A 26,147-nucleotide genomic window follows, 5' to 3' on the forward strand; every position below is an offset into this window, starting at 1 on the left:
CGGATCAAAGTAGGCTCATTCAGATCTCTAACCATGTTAACAAAGGAAAGGGAGAGAAGAGACTAGAGAAAGGCTGATTTTAACAAAGCAGGTTTAAAAAACAATGGTAGTTCCACTCAAAGATTGTTAATTTCTAAATGATACCTTCAGAATTCCCTGAATACAGCTCTGTATTTATCAGATAGAAAATTATTCTAGCTAAAAAGACATTTTTAAGACTAATTATTTCTGTATTTCAAAAATAAAGTACTGCTGCATGATATGTTAGGTGTGAAGATACCACAGTTTATCTAAATCCAAATTTTCTCAATTTTATAGGCATTTGACTTACTTCTAGCTTGTTGGTTTGCCTTTTGCTGTTGTGTCCAATGCTGCAATAAAGAATTCTGTACATGTCTACTAGTGAAAATGAACGTTTGTTTTTTTGGCATATATCTAAGAGTAAAATTACTGGGACATAGGTAATATATATATATATATATATTCAATTTTACAAGATGTGTACAAGAACTTGAGGGAACTACATGGGTTACTTGTAGAAATATAATATTGTGTGAAAAAGTAAATTGTAGAATAATACACACAAACCTTTAATATAAAGTTCCAGAAAAGCACAACAGAGCCAAAATTTCCAATAGTGGTGACCTCTGGGGAGAAGAAAAGAGAAGAGATGGGGAAGGTTGCACAGTAAAGTTATTGGCAAGGTCCTAGCTGTTAGATTAGGTGGTTGGATTAGGAGTATTCATTTTATTATGTTTTATAGCAAGCACATTGTATGTAATACATGTATTAATAAAAAATTATATTAATTATTATGAGTTATCAATGATTTTTCTAAACTAACATACGAAGAATTTAATTCCATTGCTGGTAGATTGTGGAGACCTATAAATGGTCAATCAGAGAAGCTGTATGGATGGACGTATAAAATAATAGTAATACTAGTAATGTATTTGAAATGGTAATTAATAAAACCTGAAAAGCTATAATGAACACAGGAGTATTTGATAATGATAAATAGAAAGTATCTTGTTGTTCATATTTTTTGAACAATGGATGCTCAGTTTTGAGTATGAAAAGAAACAAAGCATAAAGCCCAGTTACAACTGCTTTTCTGTGGATCCACAGGAAGTAGAAGAGAGTGCTCAAAAAACAAAGGTCTACAAAGTTCCTCTCCTTTAAAGGACCCACTGCTCCAAACATAGAGCCACCAAGAATACCATAGGATAAATCTTAAGACCAGCTAGACATCACTTTACTAGATGAGGTGGGCAAAAACTATAAATAGGAAAGCTGAAGAGGGAGTCTAAACAAAATCCTTGAAGGAGTATTCCACGGGTTTGCTTTTTTAATAGTGATTTCTAAATGCTAAAATATTTTATCCAATGTAAGCCCTGAGTAATATTTTTTATTGCATTCAGATTTCACTTTATAAACCTGAGGTTTTTATTTTCTCAGTAAGTTTTGAATATTTCATGTACTAAATAAATCTAAGAGAGTAGATCTAAGAGATCTACTCTTGAGCTATAAATGCAATATTTAACTACACACTAATCTTGATCCCATAGTCTCTTTATTGTACATTAAGTATCTTAATCAAGGGATTATTTTGTAGTTATTTTATATAAGAAATATTTTATAAAAGAAAGCCAAAACTTTACTGAGGATCTTGGAGGTCTATGAATCTCTCTCACTCTTTCATACACACACACACACACACACACACACGCACACACGAGGCTTTACCACTCAGAAGAATATAGTAATTGCAGGTTCAGTTTATAGAAAAGATTAAAACTCAGCCTTCAGGGCTAGAAGTTGCCATATATTCTATTAAGATTTTTCTCTGGGTTTATATTGCTTTGCTCTGATGGAAAAAATGAGAATTACTGCCAAAGAGTGAAACTTGCCAAGTTTTTATGGTCCTCACTGTGTTGTCTGTTGTTTTAATATCTATAAAATTGCAAAATCTATCCACAAGAATGTAAAAGTAGGAAAAAATAAAACTGAGACCTTCTATACTGGGTGGTGGAGAATTGTTCTTCTAAACAAATAGTATTTAAGAGCTCTATTAAGATATACAAGAAAAAAAGCAATTGCTTAAAGACTTTAAATATTATTGGCAAAACTATTGAGTGACACTTTTGTTCCCTATGATTTGAACAATGAAAATAATAATTGAGTCTAGACAAGTTACATTTTTTTCTCTTTATGATATTTTAAAGTATATTGGAATTGAAGAATGATAGTATACTATTTTATTTTTAGCATTTTACTTGCTCTCTTTGCCAACAATTTGGACAACAACTAATTCCAACTATTAACTTCCTAAAACATATCTTAGTATAAAACTGAGTTTAAAACAGCTACTTTCTGCAGGAGAAAGAAGGAGTATAGAAAACAATCCTTTTAGAAAAATATATATATATTCATTTAATGTGCTGGACAAGCCTTCCTCAAAATTATTTTCTTCCAGTTGTATTGAGATATATTTGACAAACAGCATTGTATTAGTTGAGGTTTTCTCAAATATTTGACTATATTTTTTAATGTAATTACAGACCAAAAAGTATAATATTAATACAATGATTATCTTTTTCTAGTACCTTGAAGATGAGAATAGTAAATATTTGAAAATTAAGCAAACTTTCATGTTGAGGGATGCATAGAAGAACTTATTTTGTGGAGCTGCTAGTGTCAAGAAAAGTATAAGACACTAACAGTCTCTATGTTATTTCAAAATAATGGAATGTAGTAACGTATTATGTTGTCCTCAATTTTCTTTTTAGCACAGAACACAGATTTCATAGAAATTAGAGAAAAAATTTCCACCAGCTACCCACATTTTCTCCCAGAGCCTACCCTAGGGGACTTCAAAGCAACTCTTATATTCACTCTTAGTTACAGCCAGCTGAGGCTTGACAGGAATAATCTACTTGAAGTGATTTTCTCTGCTAACATTTTATACTTATCACTGTCAAGTAGGTATTATCATTGATATCTGGCAGAATTTCAGAATTTATCATTTTGTCTAACACCTGTAAGGTTTATGTATAAGCCTCAGAAGTTTATTAGGAAAAGCTCAAATTAATTAGTGTTTATTAATGTTTTTATAGTACCCTTATATCCTCATATTCTATTTTATCAGCCACATATCTTTATCTTAACACTTAAAATATTTTTCCATGAAATAAAAATAATATACACTATATTCACCATTGTCAAATACTAACATACTTATTAGTCCCACTTCTATGTAACCAGTTCAGATTTTTTATTTTCTTATATTTATTTTACTTCTATTACCAAAAGAAGTAGAGGAACAAAGTCATTAGGAAAATTACTCAGGCAGAATAAAATTCATGTATATCTAAATATTTTCTCACTAATTGCCCCTTATGATATAAAATGTATTATTAAAAAGTTGAATGAAGAATGTGGCTAAAATAAAATCTGTATTATGTACCAGTTGTTCTTAATATTTTATCTACATTGTAATCTTTAGTTTTGTGTTTACAACTTTTCATTCTCCACTGAAACTGGGAATTCACACATCATTTCATCTTCTTCTCCAAATGAAAATTCAACATATGTGGAGTAGATATTTGGGGATTGCTGAAAATATATATCTTACTTAACTTCAGCAATACTAGGGATTACAAAATTTTGGTGGCCTTAGTTTTTGCCTATACTGAAAACCAAATTATCCCTCTATACTCCTGTTACCTACATGATTATTATATCTCTAACAATCAGGAACATTTTCACTTAATTTACTTTAAATTTCATGATTTGACAATTTTTTCCTATATTTCATTTCATTTGTTAATATTTGTTAAAAATTAGGAGAATGTTGCCTATTTGGAGACTTTTGTGCATGCATAAAAAGTTCAGGATATTTTTTTAATGTGAAAAAATGCCATTGGAATTTAGAAAAGGATTGTGTTGAATGTATAGATGGTTTTGGGTAATATGGACATTTTAACAACATTAATTCTTCCAGTCCATGAACACAGGGTATCTTTCCATTTGCTTGTCTTCTTTAATTTCTTTCATCAAAATTTTTAGGGTTTTTTTGTATGGACCTTTCACTTCCTTGGTTAAATTTATTAGTATATATTATATTATTTTTGATGCTATTGTCAGTGGGATAGTTTTCTTTATTTCTTTTTCAGATATTTTGTTGTTGGCATTTAGAAATGCAACTGAATCTGTATGTTGATTTTATATCCTGAATCTTTACTGAAATCTTTGATTAGTTTCAATAGTTATATGGTTGAGTCTTTATGAATTTTTATATATAAGATTATAACAACTGAAAAACATGACAATTTTACTTCTTCCCTTCCAATTTGGATGTCTTTTATTTATTTATCTTGCTTAATTCCTCTAAATGATACTTCCAGTACTATGCTGAATAAGAGTAGTGAGAGTGGGCACATTTTTCCTTGTCTTGTTCCTGATGTTAGAAGAAAAGCTTTCAACCTTTCACTGTTGAGTATATGATATCTATTGTTGGTTTGTTGTATAGGACCCTGAATAGTCAAAGCAATACTGAGAAAGAGAAATGAATTTGAGGCACCACTCTTCCTGATTTCAAACTATACTACATAGCTATAATAATTAAAACAGTGTGGTACTGGCATAAAAAACACAAATAAGCCAATGGAACAGGATAGAGAGTCCCAAAATAACCCACACATATATGGTTAACTAATGTTTAACAAGGGAGCCAAGAATAGTTAATAGAGAACAGATATTTCCTTCAATAAATGGTTTTGGAAAGCTGGATAACCACACAGAGAAAAATAAAATCAAACCCCTATCTAATACCACTCACAAAAGTTAACTTGAAATGAAGAAAAAACTTAAACATAAGACCTGGTACCTTAAAACTCCTAGAAGAAAACATAGGAGAGAAGCACCTTGACATTTGTCTTGGCAATGATTTTTTTGGATACGACCCAAAAGCACAAGCAACAAAAGCAAAAATCAACAAGTAGGACTGCATCAAACAAAAAAGCTTCTGCACAGTGAAAGAAACAAACAACAAAATGAAAATTCAACCTCTAAAATGGGAGAAAATATTTGTGACCATATATCAGATAAGGGGGTAATATCAAAAATGTATTAAGAATTCAAACAACTCAATAACACAAAATAATCCAATTAAAACATGGACAGAAGAAATGAATAAATATATTTTAAGGAAGCTATACAATGGCCAACAGGTACCTGAAAAGATGCTGGACATCAGGAATCATCAGGGAAATGAAAATTAAAACCACAATAAGATATGACCTCACACCAGTTAAAATGGTCATCATCAAAAAGATAAGGAGTAGTGAGATCAAAATGGAGAAAGATGAGGAACTAGGGTTCACTTCTCCCAAGTACATCAAGAATGCATCTACAAGTGGAACAATTCACACAGAGCACCTGCTGAACACTAGCAGAAGACCTCAGAAACCTAAAAGGACAAGAAAAGAATCCTGTGTAGCAAGGTAGGATAAAGGAGAGAAAGGGAAGAACAAGAAAAGAGGAAATGGGATGGGACCCACATCCCTGGAGGGGAGCTGAGGGAGAGGAGAGATTACCACACCTGGGGAGCCCCCCTGAAGGGTGGCAAAATACACTGAAATAGAGGGGGGGCTTTGGGACCTAGCAGAAGAAAGTGCAGTTGCGGGTCTGTGACAGGCAGGATAGAGAGACTTGAACAGATGGCCTGTGCCACAGCCCTGTGCACCCCTGCCTGAGACAAGTGTCCATCAATGCTGGCAGGGGCTGGGTGCTGAAGCATGGGGTTAGGAGAGCAGACCTGGGGAGAGGACTGCTGTTGGCTGTGTGGAGATGGCCTGAAGGGATAAAAGTGAGGAGCTCAGCTGTTTGGAGACAGCCTGAGGGGACAGGAGTGAGGAGCTCTGAACCCAGGAATGCTCCTGGAGGAAGAGTAGACTGCCTTGGAAGTGAGGAGCCATTGTTGAGTAGTGTGCAAGTGGTGGGGCTGCCATCACAACCTCTGTCCCCACACACCAACCCCTGAATCTGTGAGCACTGGGAGGGATTCCCACCAGAGAGAGTGCACATGAGCCCCAGTCTGTTGCCACCTCCTGCCGCCCCCTGCCTCCATGGACACTAGAAGGGGATCCCATTGGAGCATGTGTGCACCATTTGTTGCCACCTTATCCCTCTCCCGCCTGAGCGAGCACACATGTCCAGGTCAGTTGCCACCTCTTGCCCTTCTCACCTAACGGAGCAAGTGTGCTCCAGCCAGTTGCTGCCTTTGCCCCTTCTGGCCTGGGTGGGGAGCAGAGGCCTGAGGGGGTCCCACATGCAGGGGTGGGTCCAAAACTAAAGCTGAGCCGCAGGGGCTGGGTGGTTATGGAAGAGGAACTGAAATCTTTCTGTGCAGTGGCACAAGCCATAGATTAAAGCCCTGTGACCAGCTTAGTAAACCCAGCAACTGCAGGACGTCTGAACTGATGAGTACTCCCCAAGATGAGACGGGTCTAGCAGCTGTGGACTTTGGGGGAACATACACACAGGAGTTGGGCCAGTTCAGAGTAAGCTGCCCCCACAGTGTCCACAGCAGGTCCAGAGACCTAACTAGAGGTCTTAGAGGGCCTCCTGGGGAGGTAGGGTTTAGCTGTGGTTCACTGTGGGGGCAAGGACACTGATAGTGGAGGTCCCAGGGAATTTTATTGTTTGTTTGTTTTGTTTTGTTGTAGTTTTATTTTTTACTTATCTTTTACATTTGTAATGTATTTTTTATTTTTTGTTTGTTTTTTATTTTTTTGTTTTTCTCTTCTTGTTTTATTGTCTTTTTTCCTTTGCTTTGTTTTTCTGTTGTTTTTGTTTTCATTTGGTGTTTTTTGTTTTTGTTAGTTTTGTTTTATTGTTTATTTTGGTTTGGGATTTTTTTTGGATGGTTGTTTTCTTTGTTTTTTGTTTGTTTTGTTTTTTGATTGGTTTTGTTTTTATTGTTTGTCTTGGTTTCTGTTTATCTTTTTTATGGCTGTGGCTTGGGCTTGTGGGAACTTGGTTTCCCAGCCAGGGGTTGAACCTGAGTCCCCATGATGGGAGGGCCACGTCCTGACCACTTGACTGCCAGAGAATCCTCTGGCCCTAGGGAATATTAATCAGCATGAGCTCTCCCAGAGGTCTCCATCTTGGGACCAAGACCTAGCTCCACCCAACATCTTGCAATCTCCAGCACTGGACTCCTCAGGCCAAACAACCAGCAAGACAGGAACACAGTCTCTTCCGTCAGCAGACAGGTTATCTAAAGTCATACTAAGCTCACCTCAAAACACACCCCTTGACATGGCCCTGTCCATCAGAGGAACAAGACCCAGTTTCACCCACCGGAGTGCAAAGCACAAGTCCCTCCCACCAGGAAGCCTACACAATCACCTGGGCCAAACTCACCCACCAGGGGACAGACACCAGAAGCAAGAGGAACTACAACCCTGCAGCCTACAGAGAGGAGACCACAAACACAGTAAATTCGACAAAATGAGACTACAGAGAAATATGATGCAAACAGAAGTGTAAGGTAAAAACCTACAAGACCAAATAAATGAAGAGGAAATAGGCAATCTACCTGAAAATAACTCAGAGGAATGATAATAAAGATGATTCAGATCCTGAAATAGAATGGAGGCATGGATCAAGAAGATACAAGAAATGTTTAACAAGGCACTTGAATAACTAAAGAACAAACAGCAATGAATGATACAATAACTGAAATGAAAAATACACTAGAAGGAATCAATAGCAGAATAACTGAGGCAGAAGAATGGATAAGTGAGCTGTAAGATAGAATGGTGGAAATCACTCTCATGGAACAGAATAAAGGAAGAAGAATGAAAAGAATTAAAGACAGTCTCAAAGCCCTCTGGGACAACATTGAATGCACTGACATTCAAATTATAGGGGTCCCAGAAGAAGAAGAAGAGAAAGAGAAAGGGTTGGAGGAAATATTTGAAGAGATTATAGTCAAAAACTTCCCTAAATGGGAAAAGAAATAGTCTCCAAATTCCTGGAAGCACAGAGAGTCCCATAGAAGATAAATTCCAGGAGAAACATCCCAAAACACATATTAATCAAACTATCAAAAATTAAATGCAAAGAAAAAAATATTAAAAGCAGCAAGGGAAAAGCAACAAATAACATACAAGGGGATCCCCATAAGTTTATGAGCGGATTTTTCAGCAGAAACTCTGCAGGCCAGAAGGAAGTGGCAGGATATATTTCAAGTGATGAAAGGGAAAAACCTACAACCAGGAATACCCTACACAGCAAGGCTCTCATATAGATTTGACAGAGAAATTAAAAGCTTTGCAGACAAGCAAAAGCTAAAAGAGTTGAGCATCACTGAACCAGCTTTACAACAAATGCTAAAGGAATTTCTTTAGGTGGGAAACACAAGAGAAGAAAAAGACCTACAAAAACAAACTCAAAACAATTAAGAAAATGTCAGTAGGAGCATACATATCTATAATTGCCTTAAATGTGAACAGATTAAACGTTCCAACCAAAAGGCACAGACAGGCTGAATGGATACAAACACAAGACCTGTATATATGTTGTCTACAAGAGACCCACATGAGACCTAGGGACACATACAGACTGAAAATGAGGGGATAGAAAAAGATATTCAATGCAAAGGGAAATCAAAAAAAACCTGGAGTAACAATACTCATATCAGACAAAATACACTTTAAAATAAAGCCTATTACAAGAGACAAGGAAGGACACTACATAATGATCAAGGGATCAATCCAAGAAGAAGATATAACAGTTGCAAATATAGATGCACTCAACATAGAAGCACCTCAATATATAAGGAAAATGCTAACAGCCATAAAAGGGGAAAATGACAGTAACACAATAATATTGGAGGACTTTAACATGCCACGTACACAATTGGAAAAATCATCCAGACAGAAAAATTAATAAGGAAACACAAGCCTTAAATGAACATTAGACCAAATCATATTAATTGACATTTATAGGGCATTCCATCTGAAAGCAGCAGAATACACTTTCTTCTCAAGTGCACATGGAACATTCTCCAGGATGGATAACTTCTTGGGCCACAAATCAAGCTTTAATAAATTTAAGAAAACTGAAATCATATCAAACATCTTTGCCCACCACAATGCTATGAGATTAGAGATCAATTACAGGAATAAAAAACTATAAAAATCACAGACACATGGAAGTTAAACAATATGCTACTGAGGACAAGGGGAAGATGGCGGAAGAGTAAGACGTGGAGATAACCTTCCTTCCCACAGATACACCAAAAATACATCTACATGTGGAACAACTCCTACAGAACACCTACTGAACACTGGCAGAAGACCTCAGACCTCCCAAAAGGCAAGAAAGTCCCCACGTATCTGAGTAGGGCAAAAGAAAAAAGAATAAACAGAGACAAAAGGATAGGGATGGGACCTGCACCAGTGGGAGGGAGCTGTGAAAGAGGAAAGGTTTCCACACACTAGGAAGCCCCTTTGTGGGCAGAGACTGTGGGTGGTGGAGGGGGAAAGCATCGGGCCCCAGAGGAGAGCACAGCAACAGGGGTGCGGAGGGCAAAGTGGAGACATTCCCGCACAGAAGACCGGTGCCGACCAGCACTCACCAACCCGAGAGGCTTGTCTGCTTACCTGCAGGGAGGGGAGGGCCTGGGAGCTGAGGCTTGGGGCTTCTGTCGGAGCACAGGGAGAGGACTGGGGTTAGTGACATGAACACAGCCTGCAGGGGGTTAGTGCACCACAGCTAGCCGGGAGGGAGTCCGGGGATAAGTCTGGACATGCCAAAGAGGCAAGAGACTTTTTCTTCCCTCTTTGTTTCCTGGTGCGCAAGGAGGGGGGATTAAGAGCGCTGCTTAAAGGAGCTCCAAAGACAGGCATGAACCGTGCCTAAAAGCGCTGAACACAGAGACGGGCATGAGACACTAAGGCTGCTGCTGCTGCCACCAAGAAGCCTGTGTGTGAGCACAGATCACTATCCACACCCCCCTTCCGGGGAGGCTGTGCAGCCCGCCACAGCCAGGGTCTCAGGATCCAGGGAAAACTTCCCCGGCCAGCCTCTGCCGCTGAAGGTTCGTCCTGAACTCTGTACCGCTCCCTCCCCCCGGCCTGAGTGAGCCAGAGTCCCCAAAGCAGCTGCTCCTTTAACCCCATCCTGTCTGTGTGAAGAACAGACACCCTCCAGCGACCTACACCCAGAGGCAGGGCCAAGTCCAAAGCTGAGCCCCTGTGAGCTGTGAGAACAAAGAAGAGAAAGGGAAATCCCTCCCAGCAGCCTCAGAAGCAGCAGATTAAAGTTACGCAATCAACTTGATGTACCCTGCATATGTGGAATACATGAATAGACAAAAAATCATCCCAAATTGAGGAGGTGGACTTCGAGAGAAAGATTTATGATATTTTTCCACTTTTCCTCTTTTTGTGAGTGTGTATGCTTCTGTGAGAGATTTTGTCTGTATAGCTTTGCTTCCACCATTTGTCCTACAGTTCTATCTGTCTGGTTTTTTTTTTTTCCTGTTTTAAAATTTTTTTTTTCTTAATAATTATTTTTTATTTTAATAAATTTATTTTATTTTATCTTACTTTATTTTATTTTACCTTCTTACTTTCTTTCCTTCCTTCCCTCTTTCCATCCTTCATTCCTTCTTCCCTCCATCCCTCCTTCCCTCCCTCCTTTCCTCCCTACTTTCTTTCTTTCTTTCTTTCTCTCTTTCTTGCTTGCTTTCTTTCTTTTGTTCTTTCTTTCTTTCTACTTCTTCTCCCTTTTATTCTGAGCTCTGTGGATGAAAGACTCTTGGTGCTGCAGCCAGGAGTCAGTGCTGTGCCTCTGAGGTGGGAGAGCCAACTTCAGGTCACTGGTCCACAAGAGACCTCCCAGCTCCACATAATATCAAATGGTGAAAATCTCCCAGAGATCTCCATCTCAACACCAGCACCAAGCTTCACTCAACGACCAGCAAGCTACAGTGCTGGGCACCCTATGACAAACAAGAAGCAAGACAGGAACACAACCCCACCCATTAGCTGAGAGGCTGCCTAAATCATAATAAGTCCACAGACACCCCAAAACACACCACCAGACGTGAAACTGCCCACCAAAAAGAAAAGATCCAGCCTCATCCACCAGAACACAGGCACTAGTCCCCTCCACTAGGGAGCTTACACAACCCACTGAACCAACTTTAACCACTGGGGACAGACACCAAAAACAACGGGAACTACAAACTTGGAGCCTGCAAAAAGGAGACCCCAAACACAGTAAGATAAGCCAAATGAGAAGACAGAAAGGCACACAGCAGATGAAGGAGCAAGAAAAAAACCCACCAGACCTAACAAATGAAGAGGAAATAGGAAGTCTACCTGAAAAATAATTCAGAATAATGATTGGGAAGATGATCCAAAATCTTGGAAATAGAATAGAGAAAATGCAAGAAACATTTAACAAGGACTTAGAAGAACTAAAAATGAAACAAGCAATGATGAACAACACAATAAATGATATTAAAAATACTCTAGATGGGATCAATAGCAGAAAAACTGAGGCAGAAGAATGCATAAATGACCTGGAAGATAAAAGAGTGGAAATAAATACTGCAGAGCAGAATAAAGAATAAAGAATGTAAAGAACTGAGGACAGTCTCAGAGATCTCTGGGACAACATGTAACGCACTGACATTCGAATTATAGGGGTTCCAAAAGAATAAGAGAAAAAGAAACGGACTGAGAAAATATTTGAAGAGATTATAGTTGAAAACTTCCCTAATATGGAAAAGGAAATAGTTAATTAAGTCCAGGAGGAGCAGAGAGTCTCATACAGGATAAATCAAGGAGAAATACGCCAAGACACATATTAATCAAACTGTCAAAAATTAAGTACAAAGAAAACATATTAAAATCAGCAAGGGAAAAACAACAAATAACACACAAGGGAATCCCCATAAGGTTAACAGCTCATCTTTCAGCAGAAACTCTGCAAGCCAGAAGGGAGTAGCAGGACATATTAAAAGTGATGAAGGAGAAAAACCTGCGAACATGATTACTCTACCCAGCAAGGATCTCATTCAGATTTGATGGAGAATTAAAACCTTAAGAGACAAGCAAAAACTGAGAGAGTTCAGCATCACCAAACCAGCTTTACACAAATGCTAAAGGAACTTCCCTAGGGAAGAAACACAAGAGAAAGAAAAGACCTACAATAACGAACCCAAAACAATTAAGAAAATGTGAATAGGAACATAAATATAATTACCTTAAATGTTCATGGACTAAATGCTCCCACCAAAAGTCATAGATTGGCTGAATGGATACAAAAACAAGACCCATATATATGCTGTCTACAAGAGACCCACTTCAGACCTAGAGACACATACAGACTGAAAGTAAGGGGATGGAAAAAGATATTCCATGCAAATGGAAATCAAGTAAAGCAGGAGTAGCAAATTTTATATCAGAAAAAAATAGACTTTAAAATAAAAACTATTACAAGAGACAAAGAAGGACACTACATAATGATCAAGGGATCAATCCAAGGAGAAGATATACCAATTGTAAATATTTATGCACCCAACATAGAAGCACCCCAAGACACAAGGCAAATTCTAACAGCCATAAAAGGGGAAATCGACAGTAACACATTCAGACTAGGGGACTTTAACACCCCACTTTCCCCAAAGTACAGATCATCAAAAATAAAAATAAATAAGGAAACACAAGCTTTAAATGATACATTAAACAAGAAGGACTTAATTGATATTTATAAGACATTCCGTCCGAAAACAACAAAATACACATTTTTCTCAAGTGCTCATGGAACATTCTCCAGGATAGATCGTATTTTGGGTCACAAATCAAGCCTCGGTAAATTTAAGGATATTGAAATTGTATCAAGTACCATTTCCAACAACAACAATATGAATCTAGATATCAATTACAGGAAAAGATCTGTGAAAAATACAAATCCATGGAGACTAAACAATGCACTACTTAATAACGAAGGGATCACTGAAGAAATCAAAGAGGAAATCAAAAAATACCTAGAAACAAATGACAATGGAGACACGATGAGACAAATCCTAAGGGATGCAGCAAAAGCAGTTGTAAGAGGGAAGTTTATAGCAATACAATCCTACCTTAAGAAACAGGAAACATCTCAAATAAACAACCTAACATTGCACGTAAAGCAATTAGAGAAAGAAGAACAAAAAAATCGCAAAGTTAGCAGAAGGAAAGAAATCATAAAAATCAGATCAGAAATAAATGAAAAAGAAATGAAGGAAACAATAGCAAAGATCGATAAAACTAATAGCTGGTTCTTTGAGAAGATAAAGAAAATTGATAAACCATTACCCAGACTCATCAGGAAAGAAAGGGAGAAGACTCAAATGAATAGAATTAGAAATGAAAAAGGAGAAGTAGCAACTGACACTGCAGAAATACAAAAGATCATGAGAGATTACTACAAGCAACTGTATGCCAATAAAATGGACAACTTGGAAGAAATGGACTCATTCTTAGAAATGCACAACTTGCCAAGGCTGAATCAGGAAGAAATAGAAAATATGAACAGACCAATTACAAGCACTGAAATTGAAACTGTGATGAAAAATCTTCCAACAAACAAAAGCCCAGGACCAGATGGCTTCACAGGAGAATTCTGTCAAACACTGAGAGAAGAGCTAACACCTATCCTTCTCAAACTCTTCCAAAATATAGCAGAGGAAGGAACACTCCCAAACTAATTCTACGAGGCCACCATCACCTTGATACCAAAACCAGACAAGGATGTCACAAAGAAAAATAATAATAATACAGGCCAATATCACTGATGAACATAGATGCAAAAGTCCTCAACAAAATACTAGCAAACAGAATCCAACAGCACATTAAAAGGATCATACATCATGATCAAGTGGGGTTTATTCCAGGAATGCAAGGATTCTTCAATATACACAAATCAATCAACGTGAGACACCATATTAACAAACTGAAGGAAAAAAAAAACATATGATCATCTCGATAGATGCTGAGAAAGCTTTTGACAAAATTCAACACCCATTTATGATAAAAACCCTGCATAAACTAGGCATAGAGGGAACTGTCCTCAACATAATAAAGGCCATAAATGACAAACCCACAACCAACATTGTCCTCAATGGTGAAAAACTGAAAGCATTTCCACTAAGATCAGGAACAAGACAAGGTTGCCCACTCTCACCACTCTTGTTCAGCATAGCTTTGGAAGTTTTAGCCACAGAAATCAGAGAAGAAAAATACATTAAAGGAATCCAAATCAGAAAAGAAGGAGTAAAGCTGTCACTGTTTGCAGATGACATGACTCTATACATAGAGAATCCTAATGATGCTACCATAAAACTACTAGAGCTAATCAATGAATTTGTTAAAGTAGCAGGATACAATATTAATGCACAGAAATCTCTGACATTCCTATGCACTAATGATGAAAAATCTGAAAGTGAATTCAAAGAAAACACTCCCATTTACCATTGCAACAAAAATAAAATATCTAGGAATAACCCTACCTAAGGAGACAAAAGACCTGTATGCAGAAAATTATAAGACACTGATGAAAGAAATTAAAGATGCAACAAATAGATGGAGAGATATACCATGTTCTTGGATTGGAAGAATCAACATTGTGAAAATGACTCTACTCCCCAAAGCAATCTACAGATTCAATGTAATCCCTATCAAACTGCCACTGACATTTTTCACAGAACTAGAACAAAAAAATTCACAATTTGTATGGAAACACCAAAGACCCCAAATAGAGAAAGCAATCTTGAGAACTAAAAATGGAGCTGGAGGAATCAGGCTCCCTGACTTCAGAGTATACTACAAAGCTATAGTAATCAAGACAGTATGGTACTGGCACCAAAACAGAAATATAGATCAATGGAACAGGATAGAAAGCCCAGAGATAAACCCACACACATATGGTCACCTTATCTTTGATAAAGGAGGCCAGAATATACAGTGGAGAAAAGACAGCCTCTTCAATAAGTGGTGCTGGGAAAACTGGACAGGTACATGTAAAAGTATGAGATTAGAACACTCCCTAACACCATACAGAAAAATAAACTCAAAATGGATTAAAGACCTAAATGTACGGCCAGACACTATCCAAATCTTAGAGGAAAACATAGGCAGAACACTCTATGACATAAATCACAGCAAGATCCTTTTTGACCCACCTCCTAGAGAAATGGAAATAAAAACAAAAATAAACAAATGGGACCTAATGAAACTTCAAAGCTTTTGCACAGCAAAGGAAACCATAAACAAGACCAAAAGACAACCCTCAGAATGGGAGAAAATATTTGCAAATGAAGCAACTGACAAGGGATTAATCTCCAAAATTTACAAGCAGCTCATGCAGCTCAATAACAAAACAACAAACAATCCAATCTAAAAATGGGCAGAAGACTTAAATAGACATTTCTCCAAAGAAGATATACAGATTGCAAACAAATACATGAAAGAATGCTCAGCATCATTAATCATTAGAGAAATGCAAATCAAAACTACAATGAGATATCATCTCACACTGGTTAGAATGGCCATCATCAAAAAATCTAGAAACAATAAATGCTGGAGAGGGTGTGGAGAAAAGGGAACACTCTTGCACTGTTGGTGGGAATGTAAATTGGTACAGACACTATGAAGAACAGTATGGGGGCTCCTTACAAAACTAAAAATAGAACTACCATACAACCCAGCAATCCCACTGCTGGGTATATACCCTGAGAAAACCATAATTCAAAAAGAGTCACGTACCACAGTGTTCATTGCAACTCTATTTACATTCGCCAGGATATGGAAACAACCTAAATGTCCAACAAGAGATGAATGGATAAAGAAGATGTGGCACATATACACAATGTAATATTACTCTGCCATAAAAAGAAAGGAAATTGAGTTATTTGTAGTGAGGTGGATGGACCTAGAGTCTGTCATACAGAGTGAAGTAAGTCAGAAAGAGAAAGACAAATACCGTATGCTATCACATATATATGGAATTTAAGAAAAATAATTTCATGAATAACCAAGGAGTAAGATAGGAATAAAGACACAGACCTACTAGAGAATGGACTTGAGGATATGGGGAGGGGGAAGAGTAAGCTGTGACAAAGTGAGAGAGTGGTATGGACATATATACACTACCAAACCTAAAATAGATAGCTAGTGGGAGGCAGTTGCATAACACATGGAGATCAGCTAGGTGGTTTGTGACCACCTAGAGGGGTGGGATAGGGAGGGTGGGAGAGAGGGAGACGCAACAGGGAAGAGATATGGGAACCTATGTATATGTATAAGTGATTCACTTTGTTATAAATCAGAAACTAACACACCATTGTAAAGCAATTATACTCCAATAAAGATGTGAAATAAAAAAATAAATAAAATAATATGCTACTAAACCTATGAATCACTAAAGAAATCAAAGCAGAAGTCACGAAAAACTTAGAGAAATATGAAAATGAAAGCAGGTCCAAAACCTTTGAGATGCCCAAAAGCAGTTCTAAGAGGGAAATTTATAGCAATACAATCTTACCTCAAGAAACAAAAATATCTGAAATAAGCAACTTATCCTTACACCTAAAGCTACTAGAGAAAGAAGAACAAACAAAACTCAGTTAGTAGAAGGAAAGAAATCATAAAGATCAGAGCAGAAAAAAATGAAACAGAGATGAAGAAAACAATAGCAAAGATTAATGAAACTAAAACCTGGTTCATTGAGAAGATAAACAAAGTTGATAAACTTCAGCCAGACTCATCAAGAAAAAAGAGGGAGAATATTCAAATGAATACAATTAGAAATGAAAAAGATGTTACAATGGACACCACAGAAATACAAAGGATCATATGAGATTACTACAAACAACTATATGCCAATAAAATGGACAACCTAGAAGAAATGGACAAATTCTTAGAAAGAAACAACCTTCCAAGACTGAACAAGGAAGAAATAGAAAATATGAACAGACCAATAATAAGTACTGAAATGGAAACTGTGTTTTAAAATCTTCCAACAAACCAAAGTCCAGGACCAGACGGCTTCAAAGACGAACTCCATGAAACATTTAGAGAAGACTTAACACCAACCCTTCTGAAATTCTTCCAAAAATTTACAGAGGAAAGAACACTCACAAGCTCATTCTATGAGGCCAAAAACAGACAAATATTTTTCTCAGTGGAGAAAAGCTGAAGTCATTTCCTCTAAGATCAGGAACAAGGCATGGATGTCCACTCTCACCACTTTTATTCAACATTGTTTTGGAAGTCCTAGCCACAGCGATCAGAGAATAAAAAGGAATAAAAAGAATCCAAATTGGAAAAGAAGTAAAACTGTCACTGTTTGCAGATGACACAGCACTATACATAGAGAATCCTAAAGATGCTACCAGAAAAGTACTAGAGCTCATCAGTGAATGTGGTAAAGTTGCAGGATACAAAGTTAATACACAGACATCTCTTTCATTCCTATACACTAAAAAAGAAAGATCAGAAAGAGAGATTAAGGAAACAATCTCAATTACCACTGCATCAAAAAGAGTAAAATACCTAGGAATAAACCTACCTAACGAGGCAAAAAACCTGTACTCAGAAAATTTTAAGACACTTATGAAAGAAATAAAAGATGACTCATATAGATGGAGAGATATACCATGTTCTTGGATTGGAAGAATTAACTTTGTGAAAATGACTATATTACTCAAAGCAATCACCAGATTCAATGCGATCTCTATCAAATTACCAATGACATTTTTCACAGAATTAGCACAAAAAATTTTACAATTTGTATGAAAACCGAAAAGACCATGAATAGCCAAAGCAATCCTGAGAAAGAAAAACGGAGCTGGAAGGATCAGGCTCCCTGACGTCAGACTATACTACAAAGTTATAGTCATCAAAACATTATAGTACTGACACCAAAACGAAATATACATCAATGGAACAGGGTAGAATCCAGAGATAAACCCTTATGGTAATCTAATCTATGACAAAGGAAACAAGAATATACAATGGAGAAAAGACAGTCTCTTCAATAAGTGCTAGGAAAACTGGACAGTTACATGTAAAAGAATGAAATTAGAAAACACTCTAATGCCATACACAAAAATAAACTTCATATTGATTAAAGACCTAAATGTACGGTCGAATATTATAAAAATTTTAGAGGAAAACATTGGGAGGACAGTCTCTGACATAAATTGCAACAAGATTTTTTTTGATCCACCTTCTAGAGTAATGAAAATAAAAACAAAAATAAACAAATGGGACCTAATTAAACTTAAAAGTTTTGTACAGCAAAAGAAACTATAAACAAAATACTCAGAAAAGACAATACTGAGGATGGTAGAAAATATTTGCAAATGAAGAAACTGATAAGGGATTAATCTCCAAATTATACAAACAGCTCTTTCAGCTCAATATCAAAAAAACAAATAACCCAGTCAAAAAATGGGTGGAAGATTAAATAAACATTTTTCTAAAGAAGACATACAGATGGCCTACAAACTCATGAAAAGATGGTCAACATCACTAATTATTAGAGATATGCAAGTCAAAAGTACAATGTAGTATCACCTTACTCCAGTCAGAATGACCATCATCAAAATATCTACAAACAGTAAATGTTGGAGAGGGTGTGGAGAGAAGGGAACCCTCCTACACTGTTGGTGGGAATGCAAACTGGTACAGCCACTATGGAGAACATTATGGAGGTTCCTTAAAACACTGAAAACGGATCTACCATATGATATAGCAATCCCACTCATAGGCATATATCCAGAGAAAATCATAGTTCAAAAAATATATATGCACCCCAGTGTTCACTGCAGCACCATTTACAATAGCCATGACATGGAAGCAACCTAAATGTCCATCAATAGAGGAATGAAGAAGATATGGTACATATATACAATGAAATATTACATGGCCTGAAAAAGAACAAAATAATGCCATTTGCAGCAACATGGATGGACCTAGAGGTTCTCATACTGAGTGAAATAAGCCAATAGAGAATGACAAATATCATTTGATATCAGTTATTTGTGGAATCTAAAAAAGGTTACAAATCAACTTATCTACAAAACAGAAATAGAATTACAGATGAAGAAAATAAACTTATTATTCCTGGGTGGTAAAGGGGTAGGCATACATTGGAAGATTGGGATTGAAATATATACACTTCTCTATATAAAATGGATAACTAATAAGGATCTACTGTATAGCACCAGGAACTCTATGCAATACTCTGTAATGGCCTATATGGGTAAACAATCTAAAAAAAGTGGATATATGTATATGTATAATTGATTCTCTTTGCTGTACACCTGAAACTAACACAACATTGTAAATCAATCATACCCCAATATTTTTTTTAAAAAAAAGGATAAAAAGAAGAAAAAAGAAAACAAGTATTTTCCTGTTTGTATTCAGCTTCAAGAGAGAACAGTGAAATTGAAATCAAATTATGTTCACCAAGAGAGGTCATTATCCCTGGAAATTTAGAGGTGAGTTCAACATGAACCTTAGGGAGATCCCAAAATTTCCAGTGATGTGAACATGTCTGTCAGTTTAGCCTTCAATTACTTAATGCAAATTCTTGAATAATATAATGTATTTTTCTTTCATGTAACCACCTGAACTACTAGTATGCATCTCCACTTTTTTGGAAGTTGTCATGATGTAACTGGCTGTTCAAGAAGAAGTGGAGGAATGAATATATATAATGTGGGGGAGGGACAACTTGCAGTTTTTCACCATTGATCAGGACTACATAACACATATTTAGCAGTAGGCAGAAAAGAATAAAAACATCTCTTGCTAAGATCTGTATGTGTGTGCCTCATCCCCCAAATTTGTATATTGAAATCCTAACCTCCAAAGTTGATGGTATTAGAAGATAGGGCCTTTGAGAAGTGATTAGGTCGTGATGGTGGAGCCCTCATGAATGGAATTGGTGCTCTGACAAAAGAAATCCCTCCCCTTTCCCTGTGAGGTTACAATGACACCTCTGTGACTCAGAAGAATGCCCTAACCCTATCATGCTGATCCCTAATTTAGGATTTCCAGCCTCCAGAATTGTGAGCAAAAAATTTCTGCTGCATATAAGGTACCTAGTCTGTACTATTCTGTTATAGCAGCCTGAACAGAATTAGACACTTCTACTAAATTAAAACCTAATGTTGCAAATACATTACAGATAACTGATTTTTTTTTAACATCTTTATTGGAGTATAATTGCTTTACAATGGCATGTTAGTTTCTGCTTTATAACAAAGTGAATCAGCTATACATATAAATATGTTCCCATATCTCTTCCCTCTTGTGTCTCCCTCCCTCCCACCCTCCCTATCCCACCCCTCTAGGTGGTCACAAACAACCTAGCTGATCCCCCTGTGCTATGCGGCTACTTCCCACTAGCTATCTATTTTACACGTTTGGTAGTGTATATATGTGCATGCCGCTCTCTCACTTTGTCACAGCTTACCCTTCCCTCTCCCCATATCCTCAAGTCCATGCTCTAGTAGGTCTGTGTCTTTATTCCCGTGTTACCCCTAGGTTATACATGACCTTTATTTTTTCTTAGATTACATATATATGTGTTAGCATACGGTATTTGTCTTTCTCTTTCTGACTTACTTCACTCTGTATGACAGACTCTAGGTCCATCCACCTCACTACAAATAACTCAATTTCGTTTCTTTTTATGGCTGAGCAATATTCCATTGTATATATGTGCCATATCTTCTTTATCTATTCATCCGATGATGGACACTTAAGTTGCATCCATCTCTGGGCTATTGTAAACAGTGTTGCAATGAACATTTTGGTACATGACTCTTTTTGAATTATGGTTTTCTCAGGGTATATGCCCAGTAGTGGGATTGCTAGGTCACATGGTAGCTCTATTTGTAGTGTTTTAAGTAACCTCCAAACTGTTCTACATAGTGGCTGTATGAATTTACATTCCCACCAACAGTGCAAGAGTGTTCCCTTTTCTCCACACCCCCTCAGCACTTATTGTTTCTAGATTTTTTATTATGACCATTCTAACAGGTGTGAGATGATATCTCATTGTAGTTTTGATTTGCATTTATCTAACAATTAATGATGTTGAGCTTTCTTTCATGCGTTTGTTTGCAATCTGTATATCTTCTTTGGAGAAATGTCTATTTAAGTCTTCTGCCTATTTTTGGATTGGATTGTTTGTTGTTTTGTTATTGAGCTGTATGAGCTGCTTATGAATTTTGGAGATTAATCCCTTGTCAGTTGCTTCATTCGCAAATATTTTCTCCCATTCTGAGGGTTGTCTTTTGGTCTTGTTTATGGTTTCCTTTGCTGTACAAAAGCTTTGAAGTTTCATTAGGTCCCATTTGTTTATTTTTGTTTTTATTTCCATTTCTCTAGGAGGAGGGACAAAAGGGATCTTGCTGTGATTTATGCCATAGAGTGTTCTGCCTATGTTTTCCTCTAAGAGTTTGATAGTGTCTGGCTGTACATTTAGGTCTTTAATCCATTTTGAGTTTATTTTTCTGTATGGGGTTAGGGAGTGCTCTAATTTCATACTTTTACATGTACTTGTCCAGTTTTCCCAGCATCACTTATTGAAGAGGCTGTTTTTTCTCCCTGTGTATTCTGGCCTCCTTTATCAAAGATAAGGTGACCATATGTGTGTGGGTTTATCTCTGGGCTTTCTGTCCTGTTCCATTGATCTATCTTTCTGTTTTGGTGCCAGTACCATACTGTCTTGATTACTGTAGCTTTGTAGTATAGTCTGAAATCAGGGAGCCTGATTCCTCCAGCTGCGTTTTTTGTTCTCAAGATTGCTTTCTCTATTCGGGGTCTTTTGTGTTTCCATACAAATTGTGAAATTTTTTGCCCTAGTTCTGTGAAAAATGCCAGTGGTAGTTTGATAGGGATTGCATTGAATCTGTAGATTGCTTTGGGTAGTAGAATCATTTTCACAATGTTGATTCTTCCAATCCAAGAACATGGTATATCTCTCTATCTTTTTGTATAACCTTTAATTGCTTTCATAAGTGTCTTATAATATTCTGCACACAGGTCTTTTGTCTCCTTAGGTAGGTTTATTCCTAGATATTTTATTCTTTTTGTTGCAATGGTAAATGAGAGTGTTTTCTTAATTTCACTATAAGATTCTACATCACTAGTGTATAAGAATGCCAGAGATTTCTGTGCATTAAATTTGTATCCTGCTACTTTAACAAATTCAATGTTTAGCTCTAGTAGTTTTCTGGTAGCATCTTTAGGATTCTCTATGTATAGTATCATGTCATTGGCAAACAGTGACTGCTTTACTTCTTCTTTTCCAATTTGAATTCCTTTTATTTCCTTTTCTTCTCTGATTGCTGTGGCTAAAACTTACAAAACTATGTTGAATAAGAGTGGTGAGAGTGGGCAACTTTGTCCTGCTCCTCATCTTAGAGGAAATGGTTTCAGTTTTTCACCATTGAGGATGATGTTGGCTGTGGGTTTGTCATATATGGCCTTTATTAGTTTGAGGACAGTTCCCTGTATGCCTACTTTCTGGAGGGTTTTTATCATAAATGGGTGTTGAATTTTGTCAAAAGCTTTCTCAGCATCTATTGAGATAATCATATGGTTTTTCTCCTTCAATTTTTTAATATGGTGTATCACATTGATAGATTTGCGTATATTGAAGAATCATTGCATTCCTGGAATAAACCCCACTTGATCATGGTGTATGATCCTTTTAATGTGCTGTTGGATTCTGTTTGCTAGTATTTTGTTGAGGACTTTTGCATCTATGTTCATCAGTGATATTGGCCTGTAGTTTTCTTTCTTTGTGACATCTTTGTCTGGTTTTGGTATCAGGGTGATGGTGGCCTTGTATAATGAGTTTGGGAGTGTTCCTCCCTCTGCTACATTTTGGAAGGGTTTGAGAAAGATAGGTGTTAGCTCTTCTCTCAGTGTTTGACAGAATTCTCCTGTGAAGCCATCTGGTCCTGGGCTTTTGTTTGTTGGAAGATTTTTAATCACAGTTTCAATTTCAGTGTTTGCGATTGGTCTGTTTATATTTTCTATTTCTTCCTGGTTTAGTCTCGGCAGGTTGTGCATTTCTAAGAATTTTCCACTTCTTCCAGGTTTTCCATTTTATTGGCATAGATTTGCTTCTGGTAATCTCTCATGTTCCTTTGTATTTCTGCAGTGTCAGTTGCTACTTTTCCTTTTTCATTTCTAATTCTATTGATTTGAGTCTTCTCCCATTTTTTCTTCAGGAGTCTGGCTAATGGTTTATCAATTTTTTTTATCTCAAAGAATCAGCTTTTAGTTTTATTGATCTTTGCTATAGTTTCCTTCATTTCTTTTTCATTTATTTCTGATCTGATTTTTATGATTTCTTTCCTTCTTGTAACTTTGGGGGGGTTATTCTTCATTCTCTAATTGTTTTAGGTGCAAGGTTAGGTTGTTTTTTTGAGATATTTCTTGTTTCTTAAGATAGGATTGTATTGCTGTAAACTTCCCTCTTAGAACTGCTTTTGCTGCATCCCATTTGTTTTGGTTTCTCGTATCTCCATTGTCATTTGTTTCTAGGTATTTTTTGATTTCCTCTTTGATTTCTTCAATGATCACTTCGTTATTCAGTAGTGTATTCTTTAGCCTCCATGTGTTTGTATTTTTCACAGATCTTTTCCTGTAATTGATATCTAGTCTCGTGGCATTGTGTTTAGAAAAGATACTTGATACAATTTCAATTTTCTTAAATTTACCAAGGCTTGATTTGTGACCCAGGATACGATCTATCCTGGAGAATGTTCCATGAGCACTTGAGAAAAATGTGTATTCTGTTGTTTATGGATGGAATGTCCTATAAATATCAATTAAGTCCATCTTGTTTAATGTATTATTTAAAGCTTGTGTTTCCTTATTTATTTTCATTTTCGGTGATCTGTCCATTGGTGAAAGTGGGGTGTTAAAGTTCCCTATTATGATTGTGTTTCTGTCAATTTCTGTCGATTTTATGGCTCTTATTATTTGCCTTATGAATTAAGGTGCTTCTATGTTGGGTGCATAAATATTTACAATTGTTATTTCTTCTTCTTGGATCGATCCCTTGATCATTATGTAGTGTCCTTCTTTGTCTCTTGTAATAGTCTTTATTTTAAAGTCTATTTTGTCTGATATGAGAATTGCTACTTCAGCTTTCTTCTGATTTCCATATGCATGGAATATCTTTTTCCATCCCCTCACTTTCAGTCTGTATGTGTCCCTACATCTGAACTGGGTCCCTTGTAGACAGCATATATACAGATCATGTTTTTGTATCCATTCAGCCAGTCTGTGACTTTTGGTGGGAGCATTTAATCCACTTACATTTAAGGTAACTTTCAATATGTATGTTCCTATTCTCATTTTCTTAATTGTTTTGGGTTTGTTATTGTAGGTCTTTTCCTTCTCTTATGTTTCTTGCCTAGAGAAGTTCCTTTAGCATTGGTTGTAAAGTTGGTTTGGTGGTGCTGAACTCTCTCAGGTTTTGCTTGTCTGTTAAGGTTTTAATTCTCCATCAAATCTGAATGAGATCCTTGCTGTGTAGAGTAATCTTGGTTGTAGGTTTTTCTCCTTCATCACTTTAAATATGTCCTGCCAGTCCCTTCTGGCTTGCAGAGTTTCTGCTGAAAGATCGGCTGTTAACCTTTTGGGGATTCCCTTCTGTGTTATTTGTTGTTTTTCCCTTGCTGTTTTAATATGTTTTCTTTGTATTTAATTTTTGACAGTTTGATTAATATGTGTCCTGGCATGTTTCTCCTTGCATTTATCCTGTATGAGATTCTCTGTGCTTCCTGGACTTGATTAACTATTTCCTTTCCCATATTAGGGAAGTTTTCAACTATAATCTCTTCAAATATTTTCTCAGTCCCTTTCTTTTTGTCTTCTTCTTCTGGGATCCCTATAATTCGAATGTTGCTGCATTTCATGTTGTCTCAGGGGTCTCTGAGACTGTCCTCAGTTCTTTTCATTATTTTTCTTTATTCTGTTCTGCAGTAGTCATTTCCACTATTTTATGTTGGAGTTCACTTATCCGTTCTTCTGCCTCTTCTGCTATTGATCTCTTCTAGAGTATTTTTAATTTCATTTATTGTGTTGTTCATCATTGCTTATTTCCTCATTAGTTCTTCTAGGTCCTTGTTAAATGTTTCTTGCATTTTGTCTATTGTCTTTCCAAGATTTGGGGTCATCTTTCTTATCATTATTATGAATTCTTTTTCAGGTAGACTGCCTATTTCCTCTTCATTTGTTAGGTCTGTTGGGTTTTTAACTTGCTCCTACATCTGCTGTGTTTTTTTCTGTCTTCTCATTTTGCTTATCTTACTGTGTTTAGGGTCTCCTTTTTGCAGGTTGCAGGTTCGTATTTCCTGTTGTTTTTGGTGTCTGTTCCCAGTGGCTAAGGTTGGTTCAGTGGGTTGTGTATGTTTTCTGGTTGAAGGGACTAGTGCCTGTGTTCTGGTGGATGGATCTTATCTTTCTGGTGGGCAGGTCCACATCTGGTGGTGTGTTTTGGGTGTCTGTGGCCTTATTATGATTTTAGGCAGCCTCTTTGCTAATGGATGGGGCTGTGTTCCTGTCTTGTTAGTTGTTTGGCACAGGGTGTCCGGCACTGTAGCTTGCTTATCATTGAGTGAACCTGGGTGTTGGTGTTGAGATGGAGATCTCTTGGAGATTTTCACCATTTGATATTACGTGAGCTGGGAGGTCTCTTGTGGACCAGTGTCCTGAATTTGCCTCTGCCACCTCAGCGGCACAGCCCTGACGCCTGACTGAAGCACCAAGAGACTGTCCTTCGCATGGCTCAGAATTAAAGGGAGAAAAAATAGAAAGAAAGAAAGAAACAAACAAACAAACAAAAAAGAGGATAAAATAAAGTAAGATAAAATAAAATAAATTTATTTAAATAAAAAATAATCACTAAGAAAAAAAATTTAAAAAGTAAAGAAAAAAATAAAAAAGTACAGACAGAACCCTAGGACAAATGGTGAAAGCAAAGCTACACAGACAAAATCTCACACAGAAGCATACACATACACACTCACAAAAAGA

Source organism: Monodon monoceros, unplaced genomic scaffold, assembly GCF_005190385.1.
Source record: "Monodon monoceros isolate NGI ecotype Baffin Bay Population unplaced genomic scaffold, NGI_Narwhal_1 Super_Scaffold_8, whole genome shotgun sequence".
NCBI classification, from domain to species: domain Eukaryota; kingdom Metazoa; phylum Chordata; class Mammalia; order Artiodactyla; family Monodontidae; genus Monodon; species Monodon monoceros.